Genomic DNA, 6,652 nt, shown 5'->3' with positions numbered 1-6,652 from the left:
TTCTCTGCCTCGTGATGACTGGGTGTTGTGTGATGTCCTTAGGTTAGTTAGGTTTAAGTAGTTCTAAGTTCTAGGGGACTGATGACCATAGATGTTAAGTCCCATAGTGCTCAGAGCCATTTTTTTGCTAAATTCTACCTGAAGGCTGTTTCTCTCTTTTCTTTTGCTCTTCGTGTAGTTGCTAGTCTTGAGAACACACGAGTCAACGTTCTTACATAATTTGCATATTTCCCTTGAATAACGATGTGTGGAATAGTTTTCTGGGGTAACACATCACTTAGAAAAGAAGTATTGATTGCACGAAAGCGACAAGTAAGAATATCTACATCTACACTTATACCCTGCAAACCACTCTAAAGTGCGTGGCAAGGGGTTCATCGAACCACCTTCGCAATAATTCTCTATTATTCCAATCCCGTACTGCGCGCGGAAAAACGAAACCTGTATCTTTCCGTGCGAGCTTTGATTTCCTTTATTTTATTGCGAAGATCGTTTCTCCCTATGTAGGTTAGAATCAGCAGAATATTTTCCCATTCGGAGCAGAAAGTTAGTGGTTGAAATGTTATGAGAAGATTCTGCCGCAACCAATAACGCCTTTGGTTTAATGATGTCCACCCCAAAACCTATATCATGTCAGTGACACTCATTCCCCTATTTCGTGATAATACAAAACAATACGACGGAGAAGCGTAGTGTAGGCAGTCCCCATAGTAGATCTGTTACATTTTCTAAGTGTCCTGCCAATAAAGCGCAGTCTTTGGTTTGCCTTCCCCACAACATTTTCTATGTGTTTCATCCAATTTAAGTTAATCGTTTTGTAATTCCTATGTATTTAGCTGAATTTACGGCCTTCAGATTTGACAGATTTATCGTATAACTGAAGTTTAACAGATTCCTTTTAGCACTCACGTGGATGACCTCACACTTTTCGTTATTGAGAGTCAATTGCCAATTTTTGCACCATTCAGATATCTTTTCAAATTGGTTGCAATTTTCTTTGATCATCTTATGACTTCTAGACGATAAACGATCATCATCTGCCAACAACCTAAGACGGCTCCTCAGACTGTCTCCTAAATGGTTTATATAGATAAGGAGCAGCAAATGGCCTATAACGCTACCTTGCTGAACGCCAGAAATCACTCCCGTTTTACGTGATCACTGACCGTCAATTATTACGAACTGTGACCTCTCTGACAGGAAATCACGAATCCAGTCACATAACTGAGACGATATTACATAAGCACGCAATTTCACTAAAAGTTGCTTGTGTGGTGCAGTGTCAAAAGCCTTCCAGAAAAAATGGTTCAAATGGCTCTGAGCACTATGCGACTCAACTTCTGAGGTCATCAGTCGCCTAGAACTTAGAACTAATTAAACCTAACTAACCTAAGGACAGCACACACATCCATGCCCGAGGCAGGATTCGAACCTGCGACCGTAGCGGTCACGCGGTTCCAGACTGAAGCGCCTTTAACCGCACGGCCACTTCGGCCGGCAAAGCCTTCCAGAAATCCAGAATTAATATGAACTCCCATGTCAATAGCACTCAACACTTCGTGTGAGTAAAGAGCTAATGTTTTTCACAAGACCGATGTTTTCTAAATTCGCGATGAGTGTGTGTCAATAGATCGTTCTTTCGAGGTAATTCATAATGTTCGAGCACAGTATATGTTCCAAAATCCTGTTGCATATAGACGCTAATGATATGGACCTGTAATTTAGTGAACTGCTCTTACTATCTTTCTTGTATATTTGTGTGACCTGTGCTAATTTCCAGTACTTGGGTACGGATCTTTCGTCGAGCGAACGGTTGTATATGAGTGTTACGTATGGAGCTATTGCATCAGCATGCTCTGAAAGGAATCTAGTTTATATACAGTCTGGACCGAAAGACTTTCTTTTCTTAAGTGATGTAAATTGCCTCACTACTCCGAGGACAACTACTTCTATGTTACTCATCTTGGCAACTGTTCTTGATTCGAATTCTGGAATATTTACTTCGTCTTCTTGGCTGATGGAATTTCGTAAAGCTGTGTTTAGTACCTGTGATTTGGCAGCACTATCATCTACAGTATTTCCATTGGTATCGCACAAAGAAGGCATTGATTGTGTGTTGCCGTTAGCATACTTTACATACGACCAGAATCTCTTTAGGTTTTCTGCCAGGTTTCGAGACAAAGTTTCGTTGTGGAAAATAAAAAAGCATCTCGTATTGTAGTCAGCGCTAAATTTCGAGCTGATGTAAAAGAGCGCCATCCTTGGCGGTATTGCTTCCGTTTGAAATTATCACTCTTATTTCGTTGCTTTGGCAACAGTGTTCTGACCCGTTTTGTATACCAATGAGGATCAGATCGTCATTTGTTAATTTATTTGGTATAAATACCGCAACTGCTGTCGATACCACTTCTATGAATTCAAGGCACATCTGGTTTACACTTACATTGTTAATATGGAAGGAGTGGATATTGGAAGGAGTGGCAGTCATCTTATAGGCATCTTAAGGAGTTAGGAATTGAAATTGCACTTGCACGACAGATTGACGGTAAATATCAAATAAAAAATATACACGTTTTCAGTGTAGTTGTATGAGTAGGTCAGAAAATTGTATGTTCATTAATATTTGAACTAATCATGTATACTTATCGTAAAAACCGACTCGTTCCGTATAATAATAACAATAATAACAATTATCAGTGTTCGGAGGATCTGTGGAACATGTAGCTAACTGACTGCTATTCCATACTCTGACCTGTAGAACGCCAGATTTGTCTTTCCTGATGACAACATCCGCCTCAGTAGAGGAGACCTATGGCGCTATTTTACCTACAACAAATTACTTGAGCCGATAACACCAGCGTTACATCACAAAACAGAGCTCTATGTCCTATGGAAATGTAGCGTCTGTGGTTGACCTTTCTTTCCTTCTCCACTGATATCCCTCCACTGATAACACTCTTAATTGTTTAGCGTTTAGAGTGTCTTGGAGTTTAATTTGTAGTCATGTAACAACAGTATAGCCAGGCGTCAGCAAGAGGAAGCAACAGGGCGCAGTTGGAATGCAGAGCTTTTATTCATGTATTGAATAAATAACAGTCAATTCTGCAATACGATATGGCTTTTTTGCCACTTAATTTAGTTTAGTTCTTCAAGCATGACATGTCTCGAAACCGACCAATTCATTTACGTATAAAAATTTGAATTCTAAAGACTTGCTCCCACACCTGGAAAAATCACTGTGGACGCTCAAGTGTATACCACGCGTACTGTGGACGTATTTCCAATTGCGTAACAATACCTGGTGGCTGTGTACACGGGTCACTGACTAATCACCAAGCATGTTGGAGGTTAAATGACAAAAAGACTTTGTCGAACTTTAAAAACGCTTCGTCACACTGACAGCAAGAAGGGAGTTGCAGTACTTAGCGTGACTAAGATTGTTTGTTTGTCCATTTCACGGTAAGTTTTTTATTTATATTTTGGGAGAGAGAAGCGTTATTAAATAACGATCCTAATTTAATCGTGTTAACTTTACATGACATAAATGTATCTTTTATATCACCCGTTCCATATTAAGGATAGGGTTACCATTTAAATAAGCAAGAAATAGTCTGTTTCTAGTGGTCTTTTAAATGCATTAAAATGAGGGCAGTGCTTCAGAAAAGACACTTTAAGAACAAAAATATGTAATTTAATGTATAGAGTAATGTTCGTAAACGAACGGAAAATGTTTCATTACTCACTTAATTACAGGAATGGAATTAGCTTGCTCACAGTGCCTATTGTATGGACAAAGATGGAGGCCATAAAGAATTCATCCTATAGTTTGTCATGCCTAAATATATAATTTTGTTTTCGATTCATTTTCATTTTGGTAACAGTTCCAAAAGGCTGCTGATCCTTTCCCTGATATGCCATACTTACAAATTATGCCTTGTAACACGCAGTTTTGGGGTATTTTCAAATTATGTTCATCCTGATAACATAAAAAACATGTAACTTGATGAAGGAAACTGAAAACTCGAATTCGACGAAATCACGTTATCCAGTATGGCGGACCTGTTTATCTGCCTAAAGCCAATAGCAATATAGCTTGTTGAACGGAGCGTACTGACAGCATACGCAGCTCACGTTACGACCTGACCACGTCCTTTGTTGGAAATGACCCAAGGAAGCAACAAGGTTTCGTGAAAGCGCGTTACTGCTATGTTCATGTTCACTTCTGCTACTTATTTGTAGCTATAAACATGAAATGAAATAAAATTAGTGTCTCAGCTCGAAGTCAAGCAGTTCACTGCGTAAAGGCTAGTATCAACTCGTGTAGATTGGCAAGCACGGTGACACGCGTCACGGAAACTTCCGTACTCTGTCGACGAATTCTGGCAACACCAGTGAGCCTTGCCTCAAGGGAAATTGAACAAGCCGTACACTAAGATTGCGTTACGAGAAGGCAGTGGCCCATAGCATACAAAGTGACAAATTACAAGATTACTTCATGCAATCATTTATGTATGCTGCTGGTCTTATGCTTGAATCGCCGCTACGTGAGTGTGGAAGGAAAGGGAGTGATATGTTCCAGGTCCAAAACTTTTCACTTGGGCAGGGAAGTTTTCGATTTAAAATAATGGCGAGTTACGTGAAAACATCGGTACAGCAATCACTCTTTTTCATTTACGCCCAAGAAACCTCATATTACGCGTCTAAGTCACATAACTCGCCGTACCCCAATCACACACTTACGTTACCAGAAGGAGCTAACCAATCACTGAAAGAAATATTCTATGATTGCCATACTAATACATTCAATGTTAATAGTTATCTTGTTGCAACGACTAAAAAAATGTGCCGATGTGTTTATCGAATCCTCTGGAGTATTACTAAAGTCTGTCTCTGACATTTTTAAACATTTCATTCTACGTAATTTCTCGCTTTTCAGATTACACATCAGAGAACACGATTCTACAAAATCACTTTAGCCTACTTCCATTCTTACCCTTTAATACACGGTATTTAAGATTATTTTAGGCCTGCAATGCCACAGCTTTTCGAAACCGAACATTTCACATGTTTATTGCCTCTTTTTAGGAACTGTCATGTAGTCAACGACTCAGAAAAGACCTTCGCAACCATCAGCTAAATAATTTTTTCAAACTAAAGTACCAAAACTGGAATAACCTAACGATGACCTTAAAGAAGGTGGTGGGGATATGTTAGAAACACAGAAAGGTAGCTCTCGTTTCACTTCTTGTTCTCAGTCAGATGTAGTCAGTTCAGAAGACAAGTGCGACTGTGTTGACGTTTCTTCATTTTCAACGCCATTGGCAAAAAATTACATTTCTTCCTTTTCTCAGAAAAGTAAGCGTTGTTGACCGATTTGATATATTTAGTAATATATGGGTAATATATGGTATTGGAAGAAAGCATTTAAAGTGGATGTGAAATAACATTCAGTTTACAGGCACTAAATGCTCGCAACTGAGTGATATACATAAAACATTAGAGATGTGCAAACTCCATCTTTGGGAGCCAGTTCACTCGTGATCTTCCAATTTGGTACCCGTTCATTATTACTCTTTCACCATTCTTTTTTTAACTACTTGTGTGACGTACAATTTCAGATAAATTTCACGAAAAAATATCAAAGATGCCCAAGTATTACTTCTATGTGGTAAATTCATAGTTATCTTTCGTAGACAGAGTGTTTACTTCTAATGCCGTAGCTGACTGTTCTCAGAACGCAACACTTTAGTTGGGTGATGTGACGGACTACTAACTGCAAGCCAGGCAGAGAGAACCCAGGACAACCTGACCGTAGGTACGGATTATGGAACATGTTTGCGAGCCAGAGCAGACAAACCGACTTTTCATACACTTTCGAGGGAAGCTCGTAGTTGTGCAAGTGCAAGTCGTGGTACACAGTTTAAAACGAGAAAACTGTGTGTATATCTGTGTAGGCATTTCTGGCACGAAGTATCTGGAAGCAAACAATATTCTGTCCAACCAACATTAATCATTTTCTTTTACAATTTGTGGGTATGTAAATTAACTACGCACCGAAGTGTCTTTCTACGTGGGAAGTGAAAATTTATTTAGAAAATTAACGGCTTCCGACACCCGAATGTGATAAACTGCACACAAAAGTTGGAAGGTCTGTTTTAGCAACGGCGCAACTACATAAGTAGTCTTTGAGATCGTCTGAACTTAACAACTGGGAAGAAACAAGACATTTTTCCTAATATTGGCGACGTACCACACGTCATTGCTTTGAACATCTTCACAATCGAAAAAGGTAACCAGTTTTTGATCATTCGTTCCAGGCTTATGGTTACTACACCTGCATTTTTTATTATTAGACCAATACTTTTATATCTCCAGCTATAATTAAACTCAATTACTTTTCTACAATAGGAAAAAGGCTTGTAGAAGAATAATAGCAATACCAAACAGTAGTAGTTATGATACTCTTTTTACCATAAACAAACAAAATCAGATTCAGGAAATTAATATGTGGAAAATGTTTAGATAAAAGAATAATATATTTCGTTCTCACCATCTGTAAATGGCAGGAATTAAATCTCGAGCCTAATTAACAAAATATAGATAATTGATCGTTTAGCATTGTTAGAATGCTTATTTTTGCAATTTCATTATT

Source organism: Schistocerca cancellata, chromosome 2 (genome assembly GCF_023864275.1).
Source record: "Schistocerca cancellata isolate TAMUIC-IGC-003103 chromosome 2, iqSchCanc2.1, whole genome shotgun sequence".
NCBI classification, from domain to species: Eukaryota; Metazoa; Arthropoda; class Insecta; order Orthoptera; family Acrididae; genus Schistocerca; species Schistocerca cancellata.
This window is presented reverse-complemented; position numbering follows the sequence as displayed.